Here is a 15,946-nt window from a genome sequence, read left to right as displayed (position 1 = left end):
TCGAAAGCTCAAGAGCACTGTGTGAATCGCAATAGAACGCGCGAACACTCTTCTTCTCGTACATAACTAATATAAAAAAAAGTGCTTCCGTAAACAAATGAGACGCGCTAAATGAATATATATTATTGGCAGTTAATACGCGCGATAATGCTTGCTACTATAAGAAGACACAAACACGAAACGCCTATTAAACTTTACGCGTGTGGGAAGGCGTGAACGCGCGCGCCTGCGGTCCGAGATGCGTATTAATGGGAGAGGAGCAATTCCGTGCGCATCTGCGGGCCACACCTCGCACGGCATGCGATGCGCGTTTGCGGCCGAGAGACATGTAAATTCGCAGAGCAAAGCCACGAGGCCGCTTTGAGATATATAGCTTATACGAGTTTGGAACGCGGCAAGACGAGGTAGAGAAGACGAAACGGTGAAGGTAGAGACACGAGTTTCGAGCTCTTCGACACTCATCGATTAAAATGCCATTGGCGAAAACGTGCCGCGGGCATGCTCCTCCGAGGAAAGTTTATATTTTGTTAGCGACACACACGGATCGCGCGTTCCTTCAAAGGAACGATCGTCTCCCTACGATCATGTATCCGCTTCTCGGATCGTGTTCGATTTATATCATCCTTTCTTGAGCGAAGTTTCGAGCAACCGTCAGACAAAAAAACTGTAAATTAATTTTTTTTTTTTTCAATTTTTCAGAAGACGAATAAAATCATAAATAAATTTATATACAAATTTGACAAGAATTCTCAGTGCAGATATGTTGAAAAAAGTTGTAAAATATTGAATTGAAATTGTAACGCAACAAATTCGTCGTTGCGAAAGAGCAACTTGTTTGCCAACGAGAAACGCGCGGGCTTGCTTGGTGAAATTGTTTTAAGATCTTCATTAGAATGATGATACGGTTTTGAAGCGCACAAGTAAAACTGTGTGTGATGAATGACGAATTAGCGATGGCACGAAACGATTCCCGATGCAAATTGAAAAGACGTACCGGTTGCTACCGTGCATTAAAATCCCGTTTGTACTACGTATTCTTTACAATCAACGTTTCGCTTAAATAGGTATTCATGTATTCTGATACATTCCGGTGCGCGCGTACGTGCGCGATGTTAAAGCGCAGAGCGCGCGCGCGTCAAAAGATTTTCTACTCGGTCTTCTTTCTCCGCGCACGCATTTATCACCGCAGTCATCCTTAGGCTGCAAATAATGCAGCTGGTTAAGTGCACTCCCCTTTGATCCGCGAACGATCTAACATCGCGCGCGGCCACGCTGGATCCCCTCATACATCTCTTCCGAGAACTACATACCGCGCGCGCGTAAAGTATCACGTATACAAATTCGTTTATTACTCGAAAAAAAAAAAAAAAACGAACGAGGCTAAATTACGTGCAACAAAAAAGAATTTTGTGTGTTCAAGTACCAAAAAACAAAAACAAAACTTATACAACTCACTTCTACATCGCACGAAAAAATTCGTAAATTATTAATTTCAGATCATTAGTTCACGTAAAAAAAAAAAAAGAGAAAACGTCTCTGTCGATAGAGGACATTGTTTTCTCGTTGCGAGTAAATGATTGGCATCATCAGTTGTTCGACAGATCGCGATCATCTCTCATTTATCAAGAACTGTCAAGCTCTCAGAGAGAAATGACGAGAATAAAGAATCGTCGAACCGCTTTGCGCTTGTGATCTGTCTATTTACTTATCTGCAGAATAGAGACAATCGGATCAAACTGTCGATTTGAAGCGCATCGCGCGCGAACACACATTACGCAATATGGTTTTGCATAACGTTTTGCACGCACCGCGCCACGTCTTTCCCGTTATGACGACAACGACGACGAAGCCGCGAGTCATCCGTCGCGTACACGAGAACATATATATATTATATATATACATATATATATATACTATATATTTATATAATATATATATGCACACGCCTTCCCCCCTCGAGCATGAATGCGCTCACCGACAATAGATATTCCGTAACGCCCACGTTAGCGGGAGACAAAGGCCTGAATGACCGGCCGGCAGATGCACGGGTTACACCGACGTAATGCACCGACCGAGTCCGTCGATTTAGAACGCAACGATGCGCCGCGCGCCGCACCGCGCCGTTCGTCCGTTTATTCGTTCTTCGTGACGAAGGCGCGGTACCCCACGTAAAAGGCGCGCGCGCACACGCACGTGTTTACTCACACACATATATATATATTTACGAGTGTGCCGCGCGCGCACGGCGAAGTTACGTAATTCGGAGAAGAGCACGCGCGGCCAAAGGAGCGACCGCGGCGATGTGACGACACCTACATACAGATGGAAAACAGACGGAGATAAAAGAGATCCGGGAGTGTCCACTCGACGAAACGCCAGACTCGCGTGCCCAGCCCATATCTCTCTCACGCGACGAAACGTCTCCGCCACACAGAAGAGAAGAATTCGAATTCCCCATCGCAAATTCCTGCCTCGAGATCCAATCGCCTCTCTTGATTGCGTTATACGCGAACTTGAAAAATTAAATAAAAATTGAATAGAAAATTTCCTCGTATGTTCAAATAATAATAATTATTTTTTCTAATCTCGTAAAAAATAAAACAAGTTTCTTCTTTCTTGGTTGATAGAAAATCTTTCTTTATATTGTCAGCTGAAGAGAGAAAGAAGTGTGTGTGCGCGCGTTTTCTTTTTTTCCGAGCGCGTTCTTGTAACGACGAACAACTTCATTGCCCGCAACAAACTTTTACATACTTGCAACAATCCTTGCATTTTGAATGTTGCACTTTTTGTCGCGTTGAAATTTCGCTTCTATTCCGCTTCGCAGTTACTTCACGTAGTTGAGAAAATTTTCTAATTCGAAGCAGACTGGATGAAAGCTACGCGCGCTCGGTAGTTTCCGTTGTATACAAATGCACGTCTATTCGCGTCTCTTTACGGCACACCGTTGCGCTCGAAAAATCTCTAATGAATTGGAAACGTGTCGCTATGACAGGAAAGACGTAAGCGTTCGCTGACGGCATTCTCTTTTGTCGAGAAGAGAGAAAGACTCCGCGCGGCGATGCGCGCTTGAAAGAGCGGTTTCAACGACGTCTACCGCGGGACTTTGAATCAACCCACGTTCAACCTCAAACGCGGCGTTTTTTTTTTTTTTTTTTCGCCGTTCTTTCTTCGCCCACGAGAATTCGCACTCTCGACTATGATCGGATTATCGTGCGATTTTCAATTCCACGAGAAACGTGGTGTTGTTTTGACAACCGATCGATGAAGGAAGGAGATACAGTTGATAATAGCAGAAGGAGGGTAATCGATAAAGCCGCGCGTTGTCCCGAGATGTTGTCCCGCTATTTGCCTAGTTACCCACATCGCCAACCGGCCACGTGAAATCGGAAATTAGAAATCGGATAGATAATGTGGGTGCAGATTCCGGATTTTCTAACAATGAGAAATCGCATGATCGCCAGCCGGCGCGCGAGGTGTCATAAATCTCGTAGCCGGCACGCGAGCCCGTCCACGACGACAAGACGATGACTACGACTAATCCTACTTCCGAGCGTCCCAGTTTCTTCGTTTCAACGGGGGGCTTAAAGATTCATCGATGCAGCAACGTCGCAAGTAGGTCAAACGCAACAAGAAGCCCGTGACTTCAATTACTCTTTGCGTGAACGCGCGCGTATTGCAAAAAAAAAAAAAAAGCAGGCGGCGATTCTGAATTTTCACAAAATGCGAAAACTGTTACTCAAGATGATAAGAATAATTCGATCCTCGGATCAAAGTTTGTTCAAAGCAGGCGGAATTATATACGTTGCGGACTAAACGCAATTAATGCTTGCAGAGAAAATCGATTTTAAAAATTGAAAAATTTTTTGACATCAAAGTATCGCAAATATTAATTTTGTTCCAATATACTCAACAATCATCAGTTACAAATATCAGTTACAAAGCAACGTCAATCTAAATAAAGCTCTTCGTAAAATGCGCTTTGGTATCGGAATACCTTCTGTTGCGGGAAAAGAGGAAGAGAAACGCGTCGGAAGATCGGACTTTGCATGGAACCACGAAGCCTCACCATTAGGAGTCCGCCGATGCCATTAGCGCCGCTGTGAGTGATAGACGCCAACATTAGCCGTCTGGCGACTCGTAACTTTCGCGGCTATCCGCGCTATTATCCCCGCGAAGGTGACTCCTCTCGGATCGGTCCGATCTCGCCGTGCCGTCTGTCCGAAGGTTCGCCTTTCAGGTTTGCTTTTAACGGGCACCCCCGCGGTCTCTCTTCTATATCTTCTGCCGCCGCTCTTCGAGGCCTCGACGACAACGACGAGAGGAGAAAGATGCGAGAAGAGAGTCGCGCGGCGAAACGACGGAGAAAAGATTCCACGACTGCCAAAGGAACAGGCGACGAGCACGAGACTCACGAGAGGAATCCACGACTATCGGAAGCGATCGCCAAATGCACCGGCAATAATTTACCCCCCGTATCCTCCCTCCACCCTCGTCGAGATCGGCCGTCGAGAGTCCTCTTCTCGCGTCGTCTCTCGAACCTCTCGCGGAACATCGCACCGCTCGGCTGCTGTGGGAAGAGTATCGGAGGGGCCCCGTTAGGCCCGTTTCACAGGTCGCGGAATTTTCTTCTACGGTACGGTATATATGCACGGGAGAAGCGAGAGGCGAGGGTGACGTCAAGATATACGGCATGTGTATAGTCGCCGTATAAGCGTCGCGCCTACTTAATTTAATTCTCTCTGTATGTATATATCTACGGATTTTAGATGGATATTTCCAACTTGCTAGATGGCATAGCTTTCTCGCGCTTTCTTGAGATCATTCTTATTTCTTCTCTCAGATTTCGCACAAATAAAAATTTAAACATTCACAAACGTTTATAAATAAAATGTTTTTGTTCAAATTCTATTTACATGGGGGTAAACATATTGGTACAAGAAAATTCATACGCAAAATGTTATTCATAAGCAAATTCAATAACATATATATATCTCGATCAGAGATGTGTCAAATTAATTGAATAGATATTTTTAATCGATTGCAGAAAGTCTGATCTCGACGTTGCGATCTCAAAAGTATCTTTGAGAATTACATTTGATATGATATAATTATACTTTTACGCAACTGGTGTTCTATAGCATAATGGACGCTTATATTATTGTACACGCGTGTATCTTTTATCGATCTTTCGGTTTGAATAAATACTTTTACTATAGCGCGACAAAACACGACGCGTGTCAATGTCGATGACAAACAATTCGCGATTGGCTGGCGGCCACATTAATCAGAGTATATCTCGCCCGATCGAAAATAATTTAAGATCTATTGTGTCGTTCGACGTCGCGCTATCTGATAAAAAGTTCGCTCGCATGAAGCAAGTCTTAATGCTAGCCCCGTGCGCATGCCAGAGGAGAATAGCAGTAAAGGCATTGTTAGTAGTGCGCGTCCCGTTACTTTGTTGCATTTGACAGCGATAGCAACGAAGCAACGAAGATGGCCTGCGGCGATGACTATCGATTTCACGGAAAAACCATGAGCTTTTATATACTACGATTAAATAGACGTTTCATTCACCATCGGCGTTAAACAGTTACGGCACTGGTGCTTGCTTAAAACACATTTCCCTCTATCAAACCTATCGTAGTACATAATTCATTCACGATTAGCCGAGTTGTCGCTAAATATGAGATACTTCTCTTCTTCTCGCGACTTCTGGTTAACACTGGACGTTTTATTTCTGTACAAATAATTGCATTAATTGAGATTCCAAATCACAGACACAAAAAACGCTCAATAATATAAATTTGAAACAATCAAAAGTGTAACATAATATTATTAATTGACGATAACTTAAATTCTACAACGTGTAGCTGCACCGAAATAATTTTGTCTGTTATATTAGACTCGCGCGATCGATAAGTGGTGTGCCGGATTGAAATTCTTGAAGTAGGTACGTACGTTCTCTCGATTGCGGAACGCCACGTTGATGAAAAGAACGCGACGAATTAAAATTTAGATCATCAGAATGACGATCCCGCATCCCCGTGGGATCGCGTCTCTCCCAAGAAGTTCTTCTTCTCTCAGCGGAACGATCGCACGCAAAACGATCTCTCTCGCGCGCGCGCGCGCGCGTACGCGCGACTATAAATATTGCACCGACGGCACGACCAGGTACACGCCGCTCTTCGCGCAGTTATACCGGTACCCGCGCCGTAATATTGCATCGCGAACAGCCGGTGGAAGAGGAGGACGGTCGAGATTAGTTCCGATTGCCGCCGCGCCAGAGGAGTTTACAGGAAGGGCTCTCTCGCTCTCTGACGATGCGCGCGTTCGCCGCTCGGCCAGGCATCGATCCCCGGACTACCGGCTGCTGCTCTCCTCTGCCCGTTAATGAGTCATGTTTAATTGGCGTGGGAAGCCCGCGGCTTACGTCCATGTAACGGAATTGAACCGTACCTGATGCACCCGGCGCGTTAAATGTCTCCCGTTCTACCTCACGAGAGAGTGAAATATATATACATATATATATATATACACACACCAGCGAAGCCGCAGCAGTCGCGTGTTCTCTCCGCGGAGAGACACACCGCGCACTTGAACGAGACCAATTTGCCATCCCCGAGGAAATTATGCCAACGTAAAAAAGACGTCGTTTATTCTTTTTATTTATTGTCACGCAAACTTAAATAGTGCGAAATGATGTCTGTTATAAATGCTTTCGAAAGCTACAAATTCTGTGACCAATCGCGAGCAAATTTGCAAAAAGTCGGCGCCATCAACTTGTGATTTCACATCGCTCGCGCCTGATTTGACGCGTGCCAGCCGCGAGGCGCATCGACACACCGGAAATACTGTCCGTAACAGATGGTACGCGTCGCGAGATCGGCTCCGCACATTTGCGCTGCCCGAGGCGGAGGATTAAACTTTTTTCCCGTTACATTCCACTTTTTTTTTTGGTCACAATATGTGCGCAACTCGTCGATTTTTCTTATTATTAACAACATTGATTAAGCTTATGCCGACTATTGAAGGTCTGGTGTGATGCCGCCGCGCACCGGCCGAGTGCGACACCCATCGACCGTGTCCTTCAAAGACCGTATTTGCCGTTTCTGCAATAAGCCACCGCGTAACAACCGCGCGTCGTACGCGCGTAAAACGCGACGGATCTCGCGAATGTGTTCTTCGGAGTAACGACGATTCTCTATTTTCGTTTCGTGAAAGGATCCACGCGATATTTCATGTCACGGACACGAGCGAGAGAGTCGCGTTTTATTACCGCGGCCGTGGTGTGTTGCTTCATAGAGCGGCGGGCGCGTACGCATTGCCGCTTTGCTCTAACGACAAACTACTGATTCAAGGAAGCGCTTGCATTGAAAATGGAATCAGATTACTTTCTAGTTGGAATTACACATAAAAAAGATATAAACATAAAAGTCAAAATAATTCCAAAACTAAGGTCGAAATGTAAATAAACAAATAATTTGTACAAAATTCGATTGATAAATTTTTTAAATACAGTAGATAAATAAATTTTTTTTTCCCCGAAAAGTATAAACACACAGCTATTTGTAATCGCGTCAAGATTTGCGATCGATAAAAAAAATGCCGATCAAAGATAAGATGATTCGAATACCGTTTGTCGCCGGGATTCGCACGTTTGCATCGTTAGAACGCAGAGAGGAAACAGTATCTGGCGAGTTTAGAGGCGCAGCGATACACACGTTTGTGTTCCTTCTCTCAGTTGCGGCGGCGTGCGCGACGTAATATGCATCGCGAATGCCAACACGAGTCACACCCATCATAGAGAGCCTGTGGGTGGCGCCATGTACTCGCGAATAAGTCGTACGACCGGCATCCACGACGAACCCGCGAAGTGCTTCACGAAGCGCTCGGAGCTACGAATCGCTCGTTATTATACGTATGCATCGTCCATCCGAGGCGAGATTTTATCGGCATGAATAATCGCGCGGAAATTTTAAATGTCCGTTAAGAGCAACGACACCTGATCGTGCGACGATGACGTATTCTGCGAATAACTGTACGTCTTCGATTTTTCAGACAAATATATTTTAGCGCGATGTAACGTATCGAGAAAAAAAATGGTATGGCCGATTTTGTTTGCTGCAGGTTTTTTAAATCTGTAAATGTACATGTGTTCTCTAAAAAAAAGTAGTTTTTACAGATTTTTCTGCGGGTTTTATGTGAAAAGAATAGAAAAGAAAGAAAATGTTATATATGTAAGATAAACATATCGTGTCATCTGAAGGTTAAAATGTTTTATATCTGTATAATTTTTTTGCGGAGATAGTTCTTAAATGACGTCGCGATGCAATGTCGAACGGAGAATAGAGCGCATTTCTAGTTTATATTATCTTCGAAACGTCAAAATAGGCACAGTCGGAAGAAAGTCGACTTTGGCTCACCTCCCTAGACGTCGGTGCCCCCAGGACGCAGGGACTGTCCGGGCGGCGGGGCGCGCTGGCCCACCGCTTGCTCGAGAGCTCGCTCTCCTCCTGAAACAATAAACGTGACCTGTAATTAGACAAGACGAAGGCAAAGGTGATAGGCGGCGGAGTCTGATGAGCGCTATTATTGCAATCGTAATGGCCGCCTTGGAAACGAAATTGCTCTTCGCAGAAAATTAACGGAGAGAGGAAGAGGGACTAAAGGGGATGGGAACAGTCGTGGTATATAAATTGTGTGGTATCCTTAAACATGGAAATTCTAACCGCGCGTGCAAAAGAAGTTCAACTGAGAATTTTTCTTTCTTCGGAGGAGAAAGTATTTATAGTTGAATAATGATCGTCATCAAGCAATCAGACGTCGAAAATGATGGTGTAGTACGCATAGATGTAAATAACCGTTTGCGTGATACGGTGTGTGCATGAGCGTGGGCACAGGTTTCATTTCAGTGCGTTTCAATGTGAATGGAAGCGCAGCAACCGCAAATTTACGTGCGCTCTCGCTCATCAATCGGGATACTACATATCGACTTCCATTACGTCGATTATATTGCGACGATCAAGATTTGTTAATACTCAATTTCCTCGACTTCCTTGAATGAAGGCTGTAGGTGCAACACCGTGCGGTATTTATTAACAGTATATATATACAGTATATATATATTTATTTATTAACAGTATATATATACAGGATATAAATTGTCAAATTAACAATCGTTTCTCAAGAGTGCACAAGTAACATATAATTTTTATTCCTGCAAAGAAGAGCCGTAGCAGTAAAAACAAAAGCAACCAATATTATATATGTAAATATTTCTTTATATATATGTATATATATTTATATATATATTTGAATAAATTTTTATATATAACGCATATACATGTGTATATGCGTTACAACACATCTGTGATAATGTTCTTTCCCCTGTGTATGAAAACGTGAATCAGTGCGGCAATATACAATTTAGAATAGTGCTCTGCGACACGATTAAAGCGTGCCTCGCGGCACGAAATGGCAAAATCACGCTAATTGGTCAATTATACAAAGTCATTCGAAATAAAACGGTAGAAAAAAAAGAGATTCCGAGAAAACTGTCTTTTTTCTGCCTTCGAGATTTTACAATATCGAAATAGATTAAATTATCTCCGTACGCGGATAATTCGACGCGAACTATCAGCGCATTCACTTGACAGTGTGTCTGTTTTCTAGAACTCGATTGACAATCTCTTTTGTTAAGTTTTTCCAAAAATAAATATTTCTCTCATAGAATTACACATCAAACTTGTTGCACGACTATTACGTTTTTTTATAACTGTTATATATAATTTTTTGTAATATAATTTAAACTGTTATATTTATTTAAATTGTTTTTTTCCAGAATATATACATACATTATATATATATATATATGCATACACATATACGTTAAAATTGTGTTGAAACAAAGTAACCAAGATAATTTGCAAATCAAAAAAGACTATAATTTGTCATGCGACGTCGAGTACTGTAAGCGCAAGTTGTGATTCGCAAGTATCTGGCGCAATCTCTCGGTTGACATAGTCCGGTGTTTCGCTGTATACACGTGAAGTTGTCTTCTAGCGGCGCGCACGCGAGTGCGGTTATTAAAACGTTAAAACAATTATGGCTCGGCTCGTGACACACACGAGTCAGAGAAAGAGAGCAAGAAAGAGAGAGAGAGAGAGAGAGAGAGAGAGAGATGGAGAGAAGGAGCTAGGCAGCGCGGCGAGAAGTAATTGCGCCATCGTTTCTTGCCATCTCGACGTATGTACGACAAATCGCGACGACGCCCGCGACGATGCATTATGTGCCTCAACCGCACCGCTCGCTCGCGCGAAAGGCGAGACCACCCGCGTTCAATGCGACAATGAAACAATCATGAAATACAGACCAGTGCTGATCGATGGTGGGAACATTGCGATCGCGTTATTCGCCTACGGCTTACGCAAGCGGTGGCGTTAATTGGTTAGGTCTTTAATATAAAGCGAGCTCGATCAAACCAAATATTATTCTTTTAATCGCGATTGAAATATCATGTGACTGTTCTGGTACAGAAGTTGAATCGTAATTTAAAAAAAACATCCTGCAATACAAAATGAAATTAATTTATATATATGTATATATATATATATATATATATTGAAAATTTACAAATATGCACAAATGTAGATAAGTTTATATAATCGATTTATCTCTGATTTTGTTGTGGTATTTTCAATTTTATTATAAGAATCGTATATAGCAATATAACAGCATGTTATTTTCTCCAATTATGGATGATAATATAACATATGGCGTGTGTATCGCACTCCTATACAACCAGGTTTCTTATTGAACAAATTACTTTCCCTATTGATAATCCCGCACGGCGGTCACGCTGGATTTACGAGACACGTTGTCGTTCTTATACAGGACGAATTAACTCGTTCCTCCTCGTAAAGTTAAAGCCGCGTGATTTAGCAGCGTGGCTAAAAGGGTGAAAATGGATTGCATACGTACGTTACGGCGAACGACCACCGCAAGTCCGCGGCGTCTATACCCGCAAAACACGAGATACGTCATTATCGTCTCGTTATTTATTATTACATATTGCATTATTACGGGGCGGGTGTGTGCACAAGCGGACCGGTGTTACGTTTTACTTTCGCTGGATTTCTCCTATTTTCTGTAATACCGCGAGATTACGCGCGTCGCGGAAATTGAATCGGCGGCGCCTTTGGACGCGCCGTAAAACGTACGTGTCGAAACGCGCGCCGAGCGGAAAACGCATCGTTCTTCGCGACTCGGCGTCTCTACCCTCCCCCCCCCGTTGAAAACGAAAGTTCGCGGAAATCTGATGACGATTCGTTTACTTCCGCGAGTTGAAAACGAGAATGCACGCCGAACGGTTCACGTTAACACATTTGGCGCGCGGTCGGGAAACGACGATCCGTGTAATTTAATGCAAGAGATCCGACGCGCCACTCACGTAGCACATCGTTCGTATTACAATGTTGTTACATTTGGATCTTTGGACGTGGGCGTTATATGTACAAACTCGCTGATAGAAACGTGAAACATCGCGAAACCAGTTTCTATACCGAGAAAATGTGGACGCGAGTTAAATACGTTCTCAGGCACCTTTATGGACGCGCATTTCTGTGATGCACTTTATTTAAGACAAGTAATGATATATGGAAACGTTACGCTCAAGTCGTATATCTTGCGAATGTGATATATAAAGCTACTCTAGATAATCTTGTTAGAGAAAGGACGCATTGCTCGAAATTGTAATTCTTACGTAAAACAGAAATAATAATAATAAATAAGAGAAATTTGGAAACAAAAATATAAAAAATGTTAAAGCAAGCCAGACACAAGCGTGTATCTCGCTTAAATCTTAATAAAAAAAAAACTTAGTAAAAAATGTATGGTTTAAATAATATACAGTTAAAAAGTGTATAGTTTGTTAATTGTTATCTTATTCAAAATTATCGTTCGATAAGATAAAAATAGTTTTTTGTTTATGTAGTAAACCGAGCGCAAGACTAAATTTATTGCTCTCTCTCTCTCTCTCTCTCTCTCTCTCTCTCTCTCTCTCTCTCTCTCTNCTCTCTCTCTCTCTCTCTCTCTCTCTCTCTCTCTCTCTCTCTCTCTCTCTCTCTCTCTCTTCAGAATTCAATTTATATACGACCAACTCTTAGAATAAACAGAACGTTTTATTTATATTAAAAGATCCCCGTTTCTCGACGTATTTATGATTTCTTGGCACGCGAATCCACATCGCCCACGCCTAAAAAACCTTCACTGAAATATTCACGAAGCTCGCCCCCGTCGCGATTCATGGCGCTTTTGCATCGCGACAGAATTTCTCGCAGAACGCGAACGATATAAGAGAAAATTTCTAATTAACTTACGGGAAAACACACACTATGGAGTTCCGAGGCAAATCTCAGCAGCGCTGTGCCGCTGTTCTAACGCGACGCGATAGGTAAAGGAGATTGTTAATTAAACAGATAAGAGATCTTCCAGACACAAAGTAGTTAAGATACTTTAATAAGGCAAAGCGAGCGCGCGCGTTTTGCACAAACGCGTTAACGTTAGATTCGCGATTACGTGCAAATTAGATGCCGTTTAAAAGTCACCGCGCAAAGAGGAAGAGGAGGAGTGGAATTTTTCACTTGGCTCGCGAATCAGATCTGCCTTTTAATTGTGTGTTAACCGACACGCGTATTGCGAGCGGCAATTACACAAGTGTGTAAACGTACGCGTTCACGCATTGTACACGCATCGCGCTCCTTGCTTGCTCGTTCCCACGCCGTCTTTAGACCGCGGTTAATAGATCGGAGCTTCGAAAGCTCGAGAGCATTCTGAGATAAGAAAGTTTCAAATGTAATCCCTTTCGCGCGCGTGCGGTGTGTGTGTGTGTGTGCGTGCGTAAGTTGCGCCAATCCGGTGCACCGTAAATTATAACTTACGGTCATAAAAGCAGGACTATGAAAGTGATTTGCAACGCGGTAAGAAGAAAGATATCTTTTCTCTCTCTCTCTCTCTCTCTCTCTCTCTTATCTCTTGTGCCCGATTACGTTTTTCGCGCTATTCCGAAGGAGGAGAGCCTCTTGAAATAATATATGAAATTATCGAGAGAAAAGTGCGCAAAACACGCGCGTGAACGAGTTTTGCTGGCGCCCCGTTCTGTATAGGAACGCTCGGTAGCACTCCGGTTATAAACGCTGGCTTGCGTAATACTCAAGATATTGGCGGAATATTTACAAGTTTAAATCATTAATCGTGTGAGCACCTAACCTGGCACTGACGTGCGCACGCCTTTATTATATTCATTGCTACGATGTGGTTAGAAAGGCCAGACCGCGATTCGCTTGTTGGTTAAATCAATTGCGCTTAGATTCGCGAAAAGTTAATCATATATATGTTTCGTCGTAAATAAAATTATATAAATTTTATAAAACGTTTAATATTTTACGTAACAGTCAGATTATGTACATCATCTTGTGATGATTTAATATAGAGGTAAACAATTTTATTACATAAAACACGCGCGCGCGCGCGCGCGATTTATTTATATTACTACTTAAATTACATTACTGCGTTATGAAGTCAGAAGATCGCGAGGATCCGAATATGCGTTACAAATTGCTCTTGCTCACTTCGTCGGTAAATAAGTAAATTACATCTACAAACCACATATTAAAATATCTTGGATATTGCGAAATTAATAGTTATAGCTTATAACCGTCTTAGGATGGATATCGTTTCCTCGCGTACATAAAGTCGGAATGCTAATTGTCTTCGTTTAATTACTATTTGTAATACGTATATTAAGACCTTAAGTGTGTCACGCATTTACGACCTTACCTTCTTTCATAAGATTTTTTTACTTACATACAATACGTATAGCGATCGCGGTTGATCTATTTGGATCAGATCACATCTGGATAAAATCTGCGAGACGATTTGATCAAATCTTTACCATATCCGCGAAATTTGACGCAATATGATCACTTACGTATAATTTCATTATACGTTTCAATTTTTTTTCAAATATGTAACAAAAAAAAAAAGAATTATAAAATCGCGGTAAGAAAAAAAAGCGAGCAGAAAGAAGTGCGGTGTACAAGAGAACTGTAAATTATACAAAACGGGAAATATATGCGAACCATCTAAACGTTTGGGCGCGACTCGCACCTGCTTCCAAACAGCGGTACGCGTGTTGGGCCGCGATTTATAAGTATCGATACAAGAAGTTTCCCAGCGGGGCGGTTCGGGCAACGCGACGAGATTTATATCCGGATACGAGAACGGGTAATATCAAAACAGAAATGTGGAATGCGAAGAGGGCTACCGTGCGCCGAGTCATTCAATAAAGAGAAACAATGGAGATACCTTGGTGATTTACGAGGGCATTACTAGCGACCCACGCGCTTACATGCTTTAAGATCTACATATTATACCAATATCGTCGATGTTACTAGACCAATGCTATACTATTTCTTCCTGCACGTTTGCTTGTATAAAGTTCGATTTCACATTGATAAATCGCCTGACTAATACTTTTACATATACATATAACACAGTAGAATTGAAAACATTTTTTTTACAACAACAACAAAATCAATTTATAAAAGTTACAAGCCTAAAGGAAATTTAAATATCGCGCGGTAGGTAATATTTAAAAGATAAAGATTAACAAAAAATGATGAAAGTCGGAGTTGCAAGTTTGTTACAAATATTGTGACATATCGCGCGTTATATCAAATGGAACATTTTACCGCGTCGAAGGTGAAGAAAAAAAAATTAAAAAACGCGGTCCCGAGGCAGGACCCGACTTATAAATCACAGGGATGTGGTTAACGCAATAAGGCACACATAATGATGACATATATCATCAGAAATATAATAGCAGACTCGCGATCACACTGGGCGATACCCTCGAGTTAAGAAATCGCCAGAGCTACCCCCGACCGCGCGATCGTTTCGTATCGTATAATCGCGGCCGGAATCGATCAGATAATTACATAAAATAATTGTAGATTGTGTCGCACCTTTTTTTGTATCAAATAAGAATGTAATAAGCACAGGCAGAAGGATCAATACATAGAAATGCAAACAATTACATAGAATTGCGAGATAAATTGAAAATAATTTAATTAATACCGTGTTAAATGAAAAGTGAACAAAACTATAGTGATGAATTGATGCCGATCATCGATGTTCTTTCTTTGAATAATTCCCTCCCTTTTTTTTTTTTTTTTCGTTCATTAGTATTCCACGCAAGAATCAAACGACAAACGTTCGATGAGGTCGTTAATGCTCACGACGAGAACCAGCGACATATATTCGTTTAGCGCAAACGAACGATCCGCATATTTGCCATACTCATCTGTAAGCGAGTCACGAATGCACTTGGAAATTGAGAGATAGCCCGTTCTCTTCATACGAGAATAACCGCATCCGGAGTAACTGCGGCGCTAATTGGAGTCTCGCCGAACGATTACCGCCCTCCCTCCGTTACACGCCAAACGCGCTTCTGTTTCAAACGACGAAAACAGAAGCGCGAGAGCCGAAGAAGAATCAACGTGCGTTAAAAAAATTAAAAAAATTAAAAACGAGCACATAAATCTGTCGAACTGTGAAAGACGTCGCAATTTTTTCCGCGACGTGTCTGCTTGCTTTTCTTTGCCGATGTAAGATATACACACAGTGAAAGTTTCACCGTCGATGCCCTCCCTACACGAGATATACAAAAAGAAGACGCATACGATCGCAAAATCATACCTCGGGAACGTCGAGACTACATCTTTATTACACGCAGCAGCTGGATTTATATATATATATATATATATATATATATATATATATATAAAATGTATTTGAACAAATCACACAAAGTAGGACATGTCAATCATGCGGTGTCAAACTTGATATATGCACACGAACACCTGAAATCACTGAGCATAAATTTCCC

General features: G+C 42.2%; 1 long non-coding RNA gene across 1 annotated transcript in view; it reads right to left on the bottom strand.

Moving 5' to 3' along the window:
* Positions 1-8,466: 8,466 nt before the first annotated feature.
* LOC109852935 overlaps positions 8,467-15,946 on the bottom strand; it is an 88,989-nt gene continuing 81,509 nt past the window's right edge. The window contains exon 3 of the long non-coding RNA XR_002250061.1: positions 8,467-8,513. This is a non-coding gene — a long non-coding RNA (uncharacterized LOC109852935). The remainder of the gene's footprint in view (positions 8,514-15,946) is intronic.

Source organism: Pseudomyrmex gracilis, unplaced genomic scaffold, assembly GCF_002006095.1.
Source record: "Pseudomyrmex gracilis isolate BER0280 unplaced genomic scaffold, ASM200609v1 scaffold_40, whole genome shotgun sequence".
Classification (NCBI taxonomy): Eukaryota; Metazoa; Arthropoda; class Insecta; order Hymenoptera; family Formicidae; genus Pseudomyrmex; species Pseudomyrmex gracilis.
This window is presented reverse-complemented; position numbering and strand designations above follow the sequence as displayed.